Raw genomic sequence first — 15,856 nt, 5'->3', positions numbered from 1 at the left:
AAAGTCGGGACAAGTCGGGACGGGGACAGGCACAGGGACAGGAATGGTGCGAATGCACTGCAAATTACGCAAACACCTCGTCTGAGGCGAGGCGAGGCGAGGCGAGGAAGCTCACATCGCCAGCAGTGGCGCCCTCCAACAAGACTGTGCCACACCCCGCACAGGCCCTACGCCGGTCGGCCGCGCGCCAGCCCTCCTGCGCTGGACGCCAGGGACAAGATGCGTCTTCCGCGAGTGTCGAAGGCTGCACGCGCCAAGCGGATGACAGGAGGTGCAACGAGAAGCTGCGCGTCTCACACACACGGCGGCGCGCCCGCTAGTTCGGCAGTCGCTCTGCTGGCACGTCGGATTGCGGAAGGAAGTGCTTAAAATTACAATTCTGTTCATGTTTTATGTTGTAAAGTTGTTAGCTTGTAACGATGTAATGTTAATAAATAAATTTATAAAGCTCACAAAAAAAAAATACACGAAGCACGTCCTTCCGGCTCATAAGTTTTGGAACTCAGGATTGCGTTCGCGCTAACGTGACGAATTGTCAATAAAAAAAAATGCGGCTGCTTTCGACCGAAAAGTAAGATTTTGTGTGTGTTGGGATAAGAACCGAATGCGAATTCTGCCATGCGCCTACATTATATGGGCGCCAACGGCCATACCATGTTGAGTACACCGGTTCTCGTCCGATCACCGAAGTTAAGCAACATCGGGCGTGGTTAGTACTTGGATGGGTGACCGCCTGGGAACACCACGTGCTGTTGGCTCCCCTTCATTTACTTTTTTTTTTTTTATACCGCCCTCTTTCCATACCACCGTTCTGTTGTGACAAAGATTCTTGCTTAAGCATTTTAAACTACTGTAGTGACCATAAGGTACGAAATTGCAGTAAATGTCTCAGTTTGAGGGAGAATGTGCTAACCAAGTTCGCCAGGAAGTCTTTGAAAACGACAAAACAGTACGAATAGGCAGATATGTTCTGAAATACGTCAGCGCCTGTTGTTGTGTAGCGGTGTACAATTCCTACTTCGATATGTAATCATAAAGTTATTCTTTAGTCGTCTCGTCTCGTCTCCTCATCTCCTGCAGACGTTTCTTGTGCTTGCGCTGTTATATGGGCCACGACCCGAGCGGCAGCGAGCGGCAGTCGAGCAAAGTCGGGACAAGTCGGGACGGGGACAGGCACAGGGACAGGAATGGTGCGAATGCACTGCAAATTACGCAAACACCTCGTCTGAGGCGAGGCGAGGCGAGGCGAGGAAGCTCACATCGCCAGCAGTGGCGCCCTCCAACAAGACACTGCCACACCCCGCACAGGCCACACGCCGGCCGGCCGCGCGCCAGCCCTCCTGCGCTGGACGCCAGGGACAAGATGCGTCTTCCGCGAGTGTCGAAGGCTGCACGCGCCAAGCGGATGACAGGAGGTGCAACGAGAAGCTGCGCGTCTCACACACACGGCGGCGCGCCCGCTAGTTCGGCAGTCGCTCTGCTGGCACGTCGGATTGCGGAAGGAAGTGCTTAAAATTACAATTCTGTTCATGTTTTATGTTGTAAAGTTGTTAGCTTGTAACGATGTAATGTTAATAAATAAATTTATAAAGCTCACAAAAAAAAAATACACGAAGCACGTCCTTCCGGCTCATAAGTTTTGGAACTCAGGATTGCGTTCGCGCTAACGTGACGAATTGTCAATAAAAAAAAATGCGGCTGCTTTCGACCGAAAAGTAAGATTTTGTGTGTGTTGGGATAAGAACCGAATGCGAATTCTGCCATGCGCCTACATTATATGGGCGCCAACGGCCATACCATGTTGAGTACACCGGTTCTCGTCCGATCACCGAAGTTAAGCAACATCGGGCGTGGTTAGTACTTGGATGGTTGACCGCCTGGGAACACCACGTGCTGTTGGCTCCCCTTCATTTACTTTTTTTTTTTTTATACCGCCCTCTTTCCATACCACCGTTCTGTTGTGACAAAGATTCTTGCTTAAGCATTTTAAACTACTGTAGTGACCATAAGGTACGAAATTGCAGTAAATGTCTCAGTTTGAGGGAGAATGTGCTAACCAAGTTCGCCAGGAAGTCTTTGAAAACGACAAAACAGTACGAATAGGCAGATATGTTCTGAAATACGTCAGCGCCTGTTGTTGTGTAGCGGTGTACAATTCCTACTTCGATATGTAATCATAAAGTTATTCTTTAGTCGTCTCGTCTCGTCTCCTCATCTCCTGCAGACGTTTCTTGTGCTTGCGCTGTTATATGGGCCACGACCCGAGCGGCAGCGAGCGGCAGTCGAGCAAAGTCGGGACAAGTCGGGACGGGGACAGGCACAGGGACAGGAATGGTGCGAATGCACTGCAAATTACGCAAACACCTCGTCTGAGGCGAGGCGAGGCGAGGCGAGGAAGCTCACATCGCCAGCAGTGGCGCCCTCCAACAAGACTGTGCCACACCCCGCACAGGCCCTACGCCGGTCGGCCGCGCGCCAGCCCTCCTGCGCTGGACGCCAGGGACAAGATGCGTCTTCCGCGAGTGTCGAAGGCTGCACGCGCCAAGCGGATGACAGGAGGTGCAACGAGAAGCTGCGCGTCTCACACACACGGCGGCGCGCCCGCTAGTTCGGCAGTCGCTCTGCTGGCACGTCGGATTGCGGAAGGAAGTGCTTAAAATTACAATTCTGTTCATGTTTTATGTTGTAAAGTTGTTAGCTTGTAACGATGTAATGTTAATAAATAAATTTATAAAGCTCACAAAAAAAAAATACACGAAGCACGTCCTTCCGGCTCATAAGTTTTGGAACTCAGGATTGCGTTCGCGCTAACGTGACGAATTGTCAATAAAAAAAAATGCGGCTGCTTTCGACCGAAAAGTAAGATTTTGTGTGTGTTGGGATAAGAACCGAATGCGAATTCTGCCATGCGCCTACATTATATGGGCGCCAACGGCCATACCATGTTGAGTACACCGGTTCTCGTCCGATCACCGAAGTTAAGCAACATCGGGCGTGGTTAGTACTTGGATGGGTGACCGCCTGGGAACACCACGTGCTGTTGGCTCCCCTTCATTTACTTTTTTTTTTTTTATACCGCCCTCTTTCCATACCACCGTTCTGTTGTGACAAAGATTCTTGCTTAAGCATTTTAAACTACTGTAGTGACCATAAGGTACGAAATTGCAGTAAATGTCTCAGTTTGAGGGAGAATGTGCTAACCAAGTTCGCCAGGAAGTCTTTGAAAACGACAAAACAGTACGAATAGGCAGATATGTTCTGAAATACGTCAGCGCCTGTTGTTGTGTAGCGGTGTACAATTCCTACTTCGATATGTAATCATAAAGTTATTCTTTAGTCGTCTCGTCTCGTCTCCTCATCTCCTGCAGACGTTTCTTGTGCTTGCGCTGTTATATGGGCCACGACCCGAGCGGCAGCGAGCGGCAGTCGAGCAAAGTCGGGACAAGTCGGGACGGGGACAGGCACAGGGACAGGAATGGTGCGAATGCACTGCAAATTACGCAAACACCTCGTCTGAGGCGAGGCGAGGCGAGGCGAGGAAGCTCACATCGCCAGCAGTGGCGCCCTCCAACAAGACACTGCCACACCCCGCACAGGCCACACGCCGGCCGGCCGCGCGCCAGCCCTCCTGCGCTGGACGCCAGGGACAAGATGCGTCTTCCGCGAGTGTCGAAGGCTGCACGCGCCAAGCGGATGACAGGAGGTGCAACGAGAAGCTGCGCGTCTCACACACACGGCGGCGCGCCCGCTAGTTCGGCAGTCGCTCTGCTGGCACGTCGGATTGCGGAAGGAAGTGCTTAAAATTACAATTCTGTTCATGTTTTATGTTGTAAAGTTGTTAGCTTGTAACGATGTAATGTTAATAAATAAATTTATAAAGCTCACAAAAAAAAAATACACGAAGCACGTCCTTCCGGCTCATAAGTTTTGGAACTCAGGATTGCGTTCGCGCTAACGTGACGAATTGTCAATAAAAAAAAATGCGGCTGCTTTCGACCGAAAAGTAAGATTTTGTGTGTGTTGGGATAAGAACCGAATGCGAATTCTGCCATGCGCCTACATTATATGGGCGCCAACGGCCATACCATGTTGAGTACACCGGTTCTCGTCCGATCACCGAAGTTAAGCAACATCGGGCGTGGTTAGTACTTGGATGGTTGACCGCCTGGGAACACCACGTGCTGTTGGCTCCCCTTCATTTACTTTTTTTTTTTTTATACCGCCCTCTTTCCATACCACCGTTCTGTTGTGACAAAGATTCTTGCTTAAGCATTTTAAACTACTGTAGTGACCATAAGGTACGAAATTGCAGTAAATGTCTCAGTTTGAGGGAGAATGTGCTAACCAAGTTCGCCAGGAAGTCTTTGAAAACGACAAAACAGTACGAATAGGCAGATATGTTCTGAAATACGTCAGCGCCTGTTGTTGTGTAGCGGTGTACAATTCCTACTTCGATATGTAATCATAAAGTTATTCTTTAGTCGTCTCGTCTCGTCTCCTCATCTCCTGCAGACGTTTCTTGTGCTTGCGCTGTTATATGGGCCACGACCCGAGCGGCAGCGAGCGGCAGTCGAGCAAAGTCGGGACAAGTCGGGACGGGGACAGGCACAGGGACAGGAATGGTGCGAATGCACTGCAAATTACGCAAACACCTCGTCTGAGGCGAGGCGAGGCGAGGCGAGGAAGCTCACATCGCCAGCAGTGGCGCCCTCCAACAAGACTGTGCCACACCCCGCACAGGCCCTACGCCGGTCGGCCGCGCGCCAGCCCTCCTGCGCTGGACGCCAGGGACAAGATGCGTCTTCCGCGAGTGTCGAAGGCTGCACGCGCCAAGCGGATGACAGGAGGTGCAACGAGAAGCTGCGCGTCTCACACACACGGCGGCGCGCCCGCTAGTTCGGCAGTCGCTCTGCTGGCACGTCGGATTGCGGAAGGAAGTGCTTAAAATTACAATTCTGTTCATGTTTTATGTTGTAAAGTTGTTAGCTTGTAACGATGTAATGTTAATAAATAAATTTATAAAGCTCACAAAAAAAAAATACACGAAGCACGTCCTTCCGGCTCATAAGTTTTGGAACTCAGGATTGCGTTCGCGCTAACGTGACGAATTGTCAATAAAAAAAAATGCGGCTGCTTTCGACCGAAAAGTAAGATTTTGTGTGTGTTGGGATAAGAACCGAATGCGAATTCTGCCATGCGCCTACATTATATGGGCGCCAACGGCCATACCATGTTGAGTACACCGGTTCTCGTCCGATCACCGAAGTTAAGCAACATCGGGCGTGGTTAGTACTTGGATGGTTGACCGCCTGGGAACACCACGTGCTGTTGGCTCCCCTTCATTTACTTTTTTTTTTTTTATACCGCCCTCTTTCCATACCACCGTTCTGTTGTGACAAAGATTCTTGCTTAAGCATTTTAAACTACTGTAGTGACCATAAGGTACGAAATTGCAGTAAATGTCTCAGTTTGAGGGAGAATGTGCTAACCAAGTTCGCCAGGAAGTCTTTGAAAACGACAAAACAGTACGAATAGGCAGATATGTTCTGAAATACGTCAGCGCCTGTTGTTGTGTAGCGGTGTACAATTCCTACTTCGATATGTAATCATAAAGTTATTCTTTAGTCGTCTCGTCTCGTCTCCTCATCTCCTGCAGACGTTTCTTGTGCTTGCGCTGTTATATGGGCCACGACCCGAGCGGCAGCGAGCGGCAGTCGAGCAAAGTCGGGACAAGTCGGGACGGGGACAGGCACAGGGACAGGAATGGTGCGAATGCACTGCAAATTACGCAAACACCTCGTCTGAGGCGAGGCGAGGCGAGGCGAGGAAGCTCACATCGCCAGCAGTGGCGCCCTCCAACAAGACACTGCCACACCCCGCACAGGCCACACGCCGGCCGGCCGCGCGCCAGCCCTCCTGCGCTGGACGCCAGGGACAAGATGCGTCTTCCGCGAGTGTCGAAGGCTGCACGCGCCAAGCGGATGACAGGAGGTGCAACGAGAAGCTGCGCGTCTCACACACACGGCGGCGCGCCCGCTAGTTCGGCAGTCGCTCTGCTGGCACGTCGGATTGCGGAAGGAAGTGCTTAAAATTACAATTCTGTTCATGTTTTATGTTGTAAAGTTGTTAGCTTGTAACGATGTAATGTTAATAAATAAATTTATAAAGCTCACAAAAAAAAAATACACGAAGCACGTCCTTCCGGCTCATAAGTTTTGGAACTCAGGATTGCGTTCGCGCTAACGTGACGAATTGTCAATAAAAAAAAATGCGGCTGCTTTCGACCGAAAAGTAAGATTTTGTGTGTGTTGGGATAAGAACCGAATGCGAATTCTGCCATGCGCCTACATTATATGGGCGCCAACGGCCATACCATGTTGAGTACACCGGTTCTCGTCCGATCACCGAAGTTAAGCAACATCGGGCGTGGTTAGTACTTGGATGGTTGACCGCCTGGAACACCACGTGCTGTTGGCTCCCCTTCATTTACTTTTTTTTTTTTTATACCGCCCTCTTTCCATACCACCGTTCTGTTGTGACAAAGATTCTTGCTTAAGCATTTTAAACTACTGTAGTGACCATAAGGTACGAAATTGCAGTAAATGTCTCAGTTTGAGGGAGAATGTGCTAACCAAGTTCGCCAGGAAGTCTTTGAAAACGACAAAACAGTACGAATAGGCAGATATGTTCTGAAATACGTCAGCGCCTGTTGTTGTGTAGCGGTGTACAATTCCTACTTCGATATGTAATCATAAAGTTATTCTTTAGTCGTCTCGTCTCGTCTCCTCATCTCCTGCAGACGTTTCTTGTGCTTGCGCTGTTATATGGGCCACGACCCGAGCGGCAGCGAGCGGCAGTCGAGCAAAGTCGGGACAAGTCGGGACGGGGACAGGCACAGGGACAGGAATGGTGCGAATGCACTGCAAATTACGCAAACACCTCGTCTGAGGCGAGCGAGGCGAGGCGAGGAAGCTCACATCGCCAGCAGTGGCGCCCTCCAACAAGACTGTGCCACACCCCGCACAGGCCCTACGCCGGTCGGCCGCGCGCCAGCCCTCCTGCGCTGGACGCCAGGGACAAGATGCGTCTTCCGCGAGTGTCGAAGGCTGCACGCGCCAAGCGGATGACAGGAGGTGCAACGAGAAGCTGCGCGTCTCACACACACGGCGGCGCGCCCGCTAGTTCGGCAGTCGCTCTGCTGGCACGTCGGATTGCGGAAGGAAGTGCTTAAAATTACAATTCTGTTCATGTTTTATGTTGTAAAGTTGTTAGCTTGTAACGATGTAATGTTAATAAATAAATTTATAAAGCTCACAAAAAAAAAATACACGAAGCACGTCCTTCCGGCTCATAAGTTTTGGAACTCAGGATTGCGTTCGCGCTAACGTGACGAATTGTCAATAAAAAAAAATGCGGCTGCTTTCGACCGAAAAGTAAGATTTTGTGTGTGTTGGGATAAGAACCGAATGCGAATTCTGCCATGCGCCTACATTATATGGGCGCCAACGGCCATACCATGTTGAGTACACCGGTTCTCGTCCGATCACCGAAGTTAAGCAACATCGGGCGTGGTTAGTACTTGGATGGGTGACCGCCTGGGAACACCACGTGCTGTTGGCTCCCCTTCATTTACTTTTTTTTTTTTTATACCGCCCTCTTTCCATACCACCGTTCTGTTGTGACAAAGATTCTTGCTTAAGCATTTTAAACTACTGTAGTGACCATAAGGTACGAAATTGCAGTAAATGTCTCAGTTTGAGGGAGAATGTGCTAACCAAGTTCGCCAGGAAGTCTTTGAAACGACAAAACAGTACGAATAGGCAGATATGTTCTGAAATACGTCAGCGCCTGTTGTTGTGTAGCGGTGTACAATTCCTACTTCGATATGTAATCATAAAGTTATTCTTTAGTCGTCTCGTCTCGTCTCCTCATCTCCTGCAGACGTTTCTTGTGCTTGCGCTGTTATATGGGCCACGACCCGAGCGGCAGCGAGCGGCAGTCGAGCAAAGTCGGGACAAGTCGGGACGGGGACAGGCACAGGGACAGGAATGGTGCGAATGCACTGCAAATTACGCAAACACCTCGTCTGAGGCGAGGCGAGGCGAGGCGAGGAAGCTCACATCGCCAGCAGTGGCGCCCTCCAACAAGACACTGCCACACCCCGCACAGGCCACACGCCGGCCGGCCGCGCGCCAGCCCTCCTGCGCTGGACGCCAGGGACAAGATGCGTCTTCCGCGAGTGTCGAAGGCTGCACGCGCCAAGCGGATGACAGGAGGTGCAACGAGAAGCTGCGCGTCTCACACACACGGCGGCGCGCCCGCTAGTTCGGCAGTCGCTCTGCTGGCACGTCGGATTGCGGAAGGAAGTGCTTAAAATTACAATTCTGTTCATGTTTTATGTTGTAAAGTTGTTAGCTTGTAACGATGTAATGTTAATAAATAAATTTATAAAGCTCACAAAAAAAAAATACACGAAGCACGTCCTTCCGGCTCATAAGTTTTGGAACTCAGGATTGCGTTCGCGCTAACGTGACGAATTGTCAATAAAAAAAAATGCGGCTGCTTTCGACCGAAAAGTAAGATTTTGTGTGTGTTGGGATAAGAACCGAATGCGAATTCTGCCATGCGCCTACATTATATGGGCGCCAACGGCCATACCATGTTGAGTACACCGGTTCTCGTCCGATCACCGAAGTTAAGCAACATCGGGCGTGGTTAGTACTTGGATGGTTGACCGCCTGGGAACACCACGTGCTGTTGGCTCCCCTTCATTTACTTTTTTTTTTTTTATACCGCCCTCTTTCCATACCACCGTTCTGTTGTGACAAAGATTCTTGCTTAAGCATTTTAAACTACTGTAGTGACCATAAGGTACGAAATTGCAGTAAATGTCTCAGTTTGAGGGAGAATGTGCTAACCAAGTTCGCCAGGAAGTCTTTGAAAACGACAAAACAGTACGAATAGGCAGATATGTTCTGAAATACGTCAGCGCCTGTTGTTGTGTAGCGGTGTACAATTCCTACTTCGATATGTAATCATAAAGTTATTCTTTAGTCGTCTCGTCTCGTCTCCTCATCTCCTGCAGACGTTTCTTGTGCTTGCGCTGTTATATGGGCCACGACCCGAGCGGCAGCGAGCGGCAGTCGAGCAAAGTCGGGACAAGTCGGGACGGGGACAGGCACAGGGACAGGAATGGTGCGAATGCACTGCAAATTACGCAAACACCTCGTCTGAGGCGAGGCGAGGCGAGGCGAGGAAGCTCACATCGCCAGCAGTGGCGCCCTCCAACAAGACTGTGCCACACCCCGCACAGGCCCTACGCCGGTCGGCCGCGCGCCAGCCCTCCTGCGCTGGACGCCAGGGACAAGATGCGTCTTCCGCGAGTGTCGAAGGCTGCACGCGCCAAGCGGATGACAGGAGGTGCAACGAGAAGCTGCGCGTCTCACACACACGGCGGCGCGCCCGCTAGTTCGGCAGTCGCTCTGCTGGCACGTCGGATTGCGGAAGGAAGTGCTTAAAATTACAATTCTGTTCATGTTTTATGTTGTAAAGTTGTTAGCTTGTAACGATGTAATGTTAATAAATAAATTTATAAAGCTCACAAAAAAAAAATACACGAAGCACGTCCTTCCGGCTCATAAGTTTTGGAACTCAGGATTGCGTTCGCGCTAACGTGACGAATTGTCAATAAAAAAAAATGCGGCTGCTTTCGACCGAAAAGTAAGATTTTGTGTGTGTTGGGATAAGAACCGAATGCGAATTCTGCCATGCGCCTACATTATATGGGCGCCAACGGCCATACCATGTTGAGTACACCGGTTCTCGTCCGATCACCGAAGTTAAGCAACATCGGGCGTGGTTAGTACTTGGATGGTTGACCGCCTGGGAACACCACGTGCTGTTGGCTCCCCTTCATTTACTTTTTTTTTTTTATACCGCCCTCTTTCCATACCACCGTTCTGTTGTGACAAAGATTCTTGCTTAAGCATTTTAAACTACTGTAGTGACCATAAGGTACGAAATTGCAGTAAATGTCTCAGTTTGAGGGAGAATGTGCTAACCAAGTTCGCCAGGAAGTCTTTGAAAACGACAAAACAGTACGAATAGGCAGATATGTTCTGAAATACGTCAGCGCCTGTTGTTGTGTAGCGGTGTACAATTCCTACTTCGATATGTAATCATAAAGTTATTCTTTAGTCGTCTCGTCTCGTCTCCTCATCTCCTGCAGACGTTTCTTGTGCTTGCGCTGTTATATGGGCCACGACCCGAGCGGCAGCGAGCGGCAGTCGAGCAAAGTCGGGACAAGTCGGGACGGGGACAGGCACAGGGACAGGAATGGTGCGAATGCACTGCAAATTACGCAAACACCTCGTCTGAGGCGAGGCGAGGCGAGGCGAGGAAGCTCACATCGCCAGCAGTGGCGCCCTCCAACAAGACACTGCCACACCCCGCACAGGCCACACGCCGGCCGGCCGCGCGCCAGCCCTCCTGCGCTGGACGCCAGGGACAAGATGCGTCTTCCGCGAGTGTCGAAGGCTGCACGCGCCAAGCGGATGACAGGAGGTGCAACGAGAAGCTGCGCGTCTCACACACACGGCGGCGCGCCCGCTAGTTCGGCAGTCGCTCTGCTGGCACGTCGGATTGCGGAAGGAAGTGCTTAAAATTACAATTCTGTTCATGTTTTATGTTGTAAAGTTGTTAGCTTGTAACGATGTAATGTTAATAAATAAATTTATAAAGCTCACAAAAAAAAAATACACGAAGCACGTCCTTCCGGCTCATAAGTTTTGGAACTCAGGATTGCGTTCGCGCTAACGTGACGAATTGTCAATAAAAAAAAATGCGGCTGCTTTCGACCGAAAAGTAAGATTTTGTGTGTGTTGGGATAAGAACCGAATGCGAATTCTGCCATGCGCCTACATTATATGGGCGCCAACGGCCATACCATGTTGAGTACACCGGTTCTCGTCCGATCACCGAAGTTAAGCAACATCGGGCGTGGTTAGTACTTGGATGGTTGACCGCCTGGGAACACCACGTGCTGTTGGCTCCCCTTCATTTACTTTTTTTTTTTTTTATACCGCCCTCTTTCCATACCACCGTTCTGTTGTGACAAAGATTCTTGCTTAAGCATTTTAAACTACTGTAGTGACCATAAGGTACGAAATTGCAGTAAATGTCTCAGTTTGAGGGAGAATGTGCTAACCAAGTTCGCCAGGAAGTCTTTGAAAACGACAAAACAGTACGAATAGGCAGATATGTTCTGAAATACGTCAGCGCCTGTTGTTGTGTAGCGGTGTACAATTCCTACTTCGATATGTAATCATAAAGTTATTCTTTAGTCGTCTCGTCTCGTCTCCTCATCTCCTGCAGACGTTTCTTGTGCTTGCGCTGTTATATGGGCCACGACCCGAGCGGCAGCGAGCGGCAGTCGAGCAAAGTCGGGACAAGTCGGGACGGGGACAGGCACAGGGACAGGAATGGTGCGAATGCACTGCAAATTACGCAAACACCTCGTCTGAGGCGAGGCGAGGCGAGGCGAGGAAGCTCACATCGCCAGCAGTGGCGCCCTCCAACAAGACTGTGCCACACCCCGCACAGGCCCTACGCCGGTCGGCCGCGCGCCAGCCCTCCTGCGCTGGACGCCAGGGACAAGATGCGTCTTCCGCGAGTGTCGAAGGCTGCACGCGCCAAGCGGATGACAGGAGGTGCAACGAGAAGCTGCGCGTCTCACACACACGGCGGCGCGCCCGCTAGTTCGGCAGTCGCTCTGCTGGCACGTCGGATTGCGGAAGGAAGTGCTTAAAATTACAATTCTGTTCATGTTTTATGTTGTAAAGTTGTTAGCTTGTAACGATGTAATGTTAATAAATAAATTTATAAAGCTCACAAAAAAAAAATACACGAAGCACGTCCTTCCGGCTCATAAGTTTTGGAACTCAGGATTGCGTTCGCGCTAACGTGACGAATTGTCAATAAAAAAAAATGCGGCTGCTTTCGACCGAAAAGTAAGATTTTGTGTGTGTTGGGATAAGAACCGAATGCGAATTCTGCCATGCGCCTACATTATATGGGCGCCAACGGCCATACCATGTTGAGTACACCGGTTCTCGTCCGATCACCGAAGTTAAGCAACATCGGGCGTGGTTAGTACTTGGATGGTTGACCGCCTGGGAACACCACGTGCTGTTGGCTCCCCTTCATTTACTTTTTTTTTTTTTTATACCGCCCTCTTTCCATACCACCGTTCTGTTGTGACAAAGATTCTTGCTTAAGCATTTTAAACTACTGTAGTGACCATAAGGTACGAAATTGCAGTAAATGTCTCAGTTTGAGGGAGAATGTGCTAACCAAGTTCGCCAGGAAGTCTTTGAAAACGACAAAACAGTACGAATAGGCAGATATGTTCTGAAATACGTCAGCGCCTGTTGTTGTGTAGCGGTGTACAATTCCTACTTCGATATGTAATCATAAAGTTATTCTTTAGTCGTCTCGTCTCGTCTCCTCATCTCCTGCAGACGTTTCTTGTGCTTGCGCTGTTATATGGGCCACGACCCGAGCGGCAGCGAGCGGCAGTCGAGCAAAGTCGGGACAAGTCGGGACGGGGACAGGCACAGGGACAGGAATGGTGCGAATGCACTGCAAATTACGCAAACACCTCGTCTGAGGCGAGGCGAGGCGAGGCGAGGAAGCTCACATCGCCAGCAGTGGCGCCCTCCAACAAGACACTGCCACACCCCGCACAGGCCACACGCCGGCCGGCCGCGCGCCAGCCCTCCTGCGCTGGACGCCAGGGACAAGATGCGTCTTCCGCGAGTGTCGAAGGCTGCACGCGCCAAGCGGATGACAGGAGGTGCAACGAGAAGCTGCGCGTCTCACACACACGGCGGCGCGCCCGCTAGTTCGGCAGTCGCTCTGCTGGCACGTCGGATTGCGGAAGGAAGTGCTTAAAATTACAATTCTGTTCATGTTTTATGTTGTAAAGTTGTTAGCTTGTAACGATGTAATGTTAATAAATAAATTTATAAAGCTCACAAAAAAAAAATACACGAAGCACGTCCTTCCGGCTCATAAGTTTTGGAACTCAGGATTGCGTTCGCGCTAACGTGACGAATTGTCAATAAAAAAAAATGCGGCTGCTTTCGACCGAAAAGTAAGATTTTGTGTGTGTTGGGATAAGAACCGAATGCGAATTCTGCCATGCGCCTACATTATATGGGCGCCAACGGCCATACCATGTTGAGTACACCGGTTCTCGTCCGATCACCGAAGTTAAGCAACATCGGGCGTGGTTAGTACTTGGATGGTTGACCGCCTGGGAACACCACGTGCTGTTGGCTCCCCTTCATTTACTTTTTTTTTTTTTTATACCGCCCTCTTTCCATACCACCGTTCTGTTGTGACAAAGATTCTTGCTTAAGCATTTTAAACTACTGTAGTGACCATAAGGTACGAAATTGCAGTAAATGTCTCAGTTTGAGGGAGAATGTGCTAACCAAGTTCGCCAGGAAGTCTTTGAAAACGACAAAACAGTACGAATAGGCAGATATGTTCTGAAATACGTCAGCGCCTGTTGTTGTGTAGCGGTGTACAATTCCTACTTCGATATGTAATCATAAAGTTATTCTTTAGTCGTCTCGTCTCGTCTCCTCATCTCCTGCAGACGTTTCTTGTGCTTGCGCTGTTATATGGGCCACGACCCGAGCGGCAGCGAGCGGCAGTCGAGCAAAGTCGGGACAAGTCGGGACGGGGACAGGCACAGGGACAGGAATGGTGCGAATGCACTGCAAATTACGCAAACACCTCGTCTGAGGCGAGGCGAGGCGAGGCGAGGAAGCTCACATCGCCAGCAGTGGCGCCCTCCAACAAGACTGTGCCACACCCCGCACAGGCCCTACGCCGGTCGGCCGCGCGCCAGCCCTCCTGCGCTGGACGCCAGGGACAAGATGCGTCTTCCGCGAGTGTCGAAGGCTGCACGCGCCAAGCGGATGACAGGAGGTGCAACGAGAAGCTGCGCGTCTCACACAACCACGGCGGCGCGCCCGCTAGTTCGGCAGTCGCTCTGCTGGCACGTCGGATTGCGGAAGGAAGTGCTTAAAATTACAATTCTGTTCATGTTTTATGTTGTAAAGTTGTTAGCTTGTAACGATGTAATGTTAATAAATAAATTTATAAAGCTCACAAAAAAAAAATACACGAAGCACGTCCTTCCGGCTCATAAGTTTTGGAACTCAGGATTGCGTTCGCGCTAACGTGACGAATTGTCAATAAAAAAAAATGCGGCTGCTTTCGACCGAAAAGTAGATTTTGTGTGTGTTGGGATAAGAACCGAATGCGAATTCTGCCATGCGCCTACATTATATGGGCGCCAACGGCCATACCATGTTGAGTACACCGGTTCTCGTCCGATCACCGAAGTTAAGCAACATCGGGCGTGGTTAGTACTTGGATGGGTGACCGCCTGGGAACACCACGTGCTGTTGGCTCCCCTTCATTTACTTTTTTTTTTTTTATACCGCCCTCTTTCCATACCACCGTTCTGTTGTGACAAAGATTCTTGCTTAAGCATTTTAAACTACTGTAGTGACCATAAGGTACGAAATTGCAGTAAATGTCTCAGTTTGAGGGAGAATGTGCTAACCAAGTTCGCCAGGAAGTCTTTGAAAACGACAAAACAGTACGAATAGGCAGATATGTTCTGAAATACGTCAGCGCCTGTTGTTGTGTAGCGGTGTACAATTCCTACTTCGATATGTAATCATAAAGTTATTCTTTAGTCGTCTCGTCTCGTCTCCTCATCTCCTGCAGACGTTTCTTGTGCTTGCGCTGTTATATGGGCCACGACCCGAGCGGCAGCGAGCGGCAGTCGAGCAAAGTCGGGACAAGTCGGGACGGGGACAGGCACAGGGACAGGAATGGTGCGAATGCACTGCAAATTACGCAAACACCTCGTCTGAGGCGAGGCGAGGCGAGGCGAGGAAGCTCACATCGCCAGCAGTGGCGCCCTCCAACAAGACACTGCCACACCCCGCACAGGCCACACGCCGGCCGGCCGCGCGCCAGCCCTCCTGCGCTGGACGCCAGGGACAAGATGCGTCTTCCGCGAGTGTCGAAGGCTGCACGCGCCAAGCGGATGACAGGAGGTGCAACGAGAAGCTGCGCGTCTCACACACACGGCGGCGCGCCCGCTAGTTCGGCAGTCGCTCTGCTGGCACGTCGGATTGCGGAAGGAAGTGCTTAAAATTACAATTCTGTTCATGTTTTATGTTGTAAAGTTGTTAGCTTGTAACGATGTAATGTTAATAAATAAATTTATAAAGCTCACAAAAAAAAAATACACGAAGCACGTCCTTCCGGCTCATAAGTTTTGGAACTCAGGATTGCGTTCGCGCTAACGTGACGAATTGTCAATAAAAAAAAATGCGGCTGCTTTCGACCGAAAAGTAAGATTTTGTGTGTGTTGGGATAAGAACCGAATGCGAATTCTGCCATGCGCCTACATTATATGGGCGCCAACGGCCATACCATGTTGAGTACACCGGTTCTCGTCGATCACCGAAGTTAAGCAACATCGGGCGTGGTTAGTACTTGGATGGGTGACCGCCTGGGAACACCACGTGCTGTTGGCTCCCCTTCATTTACTTTTTTTTTTTTATACCGCCCTCTTTCCATACCACCGTTCTGTTGTGACAAAGATTCTTGCTTAAGCATTTTAAACTACTGTAGTGACCATAAGGTACGAAATTGCAGTAAATGTCTCAGTTTGAGGGAGAATGTGCTAACCAAGTTCGCCAGGAAGTCTTTGAAAACGACAAAACAGTACGAATAGGCAGATATGTTCTGAAATACGTCAGCG

The 15,856-nt window shown here is 50.2% G+C and overlaps 14 non-coding genes across 14 annotated transcripts; all 14 read left to right on the top strand.

Annotated features, from left to right (window-relative positions):
- Positions 1–639: 639 nt before the first annotated feature.
- LOC124728521 lies at positions 640–758 on the top strand. Its single transcript, XR_007007411.1, has one exon. It is a non-coding gene; the product is annotated as a 5S ribosomal RNA (ribosomal RNA).
- A 1,025-nt stretch (positions 759–1,783) lies between these two features.
- LOC124728503 lies at positions 1,784–1,902 on the top strand. Its single transcript, XR_007007395.1, has one exon. It is a non-coding gene; the product is annotated as a 5S ribosomal RNA (ribosomal RNA).
- Positions 1,903–2,927: 1,025 nt separating this feature from the next.
- On the top strand, positions 2,928–3,046 carry LOC124728508. Its single transcript, XR_007007400.1, has one exon. It is a non-coding gene; the product is annotated as a 5S ribosomal RNA (ribosomal RNA).
- A 1,025-nt stretch (positions 3,047–4,071) lies between these two features.
- LOC124728502 lies at positions 4,072–4,190 on the top strand. Its single transcript, XR_007007394.1, has one exon. It is a non-coding gene; the product is annotated as a 5S ribosomal RNA (ribosomal RNA).
- A 1,025-nt stretch (positions 4,191–5,215) lies between these two features.
- Positions 5,216–5,334, top strand: LOC124728501. Its single transcript, XR_007007393.1, has one exon. It is a non-coding gene; the product is annotated as a 5S ribosomal RNA (ribosomal RNA).
- A 1,025-nt stretch (positions 5,335–6,359) lies between these two features.
- On the top strand, positions 6,360–6,477 carry LOC124728526. Its single transcript, XR_007007415.1, has one exon. It is a non-coding gene; the product is annotated as a 5S ribosomal RNA (ribosomal RNA).
- Positions 6,478–7,501: 1,024 nt separating this feature from the next.
- On the top strand, positions 7,502–7,620 carry LOC124728496. The gene has a single exon (XR_007007389.1). It is a non-coding gene; the product is annotated as a 5S ribosomal RNA (ribosomal RNA).
- Positions 7,621–8,644: 1,024 nt separating this feature from the next.
- LOC124728500 lies at positions 8,645–8,763 on the top strand. The gene has a single exon (XR_007007392.1). It is a non-coding gene; the product is annotated as a 5S ribosomal RNA (ribosomal RNA).
- Positions 8,764–9,788: 1,025 nt separating this feature from the next.
- LOC124728498 lies at positions 9,789–9,907 on the top strand. The gene has a single exon (XR_007007391.1). It is a non-coding gene; the product is annotated as a 5S ribosomal RNA (ribosomal RNA).
- Positions 9,908–10,931: 1,024 nt separating this feature from the next.
- On the top strand, positions 10,932–11,050 carry LOC124728497. The gene has a single exon (XR_007007390.1). It is a non-coding gene; the product is annotated as a 5S ribosomal RNA (ribosomal RNA).
- Positions 11,051–12,076: 1,026 nt separating this feature from the next.
- Positions 12,077–12,195, top strand: LOC124728495. Its single transcript, XR_007007388.1, has one exon. It is a non-coding gene; the product is annotated as a 5S ribosomal RNA (ribosomal RNA).
- A 1,026-nt stretch (positions 12,196–13,221) lies between these two features.
- On the top strand, positions 13,222–13,340 carry LOC124728494. The gene has a single exon (XR_007007387.1). It is a non-coding gene; the product is annotated as a 5S ribosomal RNA (ribosomal RNA).
- Positions 13,341–14,367: 1,027 nt separating this feature from the next.
- On the top strand, positions 14,368–14,486 carry LOC124728484. Its single transcript, XR_007007378.1, has one exon. It is a non-coding gene; the product is annotated as a 5S ribosomal RNA (ribosomal RNA).
- A 1,025-nt stretch (positions 14,487–15,511) lies between these two features.
- Positions 15,512–15,629, top strand: LOC124728525. Its single transcript, XR_007007414.1, has one exon. It is a non-coding gene; the product is annotated as a 5S ribosomal RNA (ribosomal RNA).
- Positions 15,630–15,856: the final 227 nt, after the last annotated feature.

Source organism: Schistocerca piceifrons, unplaced genomic scaffold, assembly GCF_021461385.2.
Source record: "Schistocerca piceifrons isolate TAMUIC-IGC-003096 unplaced genomic scaffold, iqSchPice1.1 HiC_scaffold_1165, whole genome shotgun sequence".
Classification (NCBI taxonomy): Eukaryota; Metazoa; Arthropoda; class Insecta; order Orthoptera; family Acrididae; genus Schistocerca; species Schistocerca piceifrons.
This window is presented reverse-complemented; position numbering and strand designations above follow the sequence as displayed.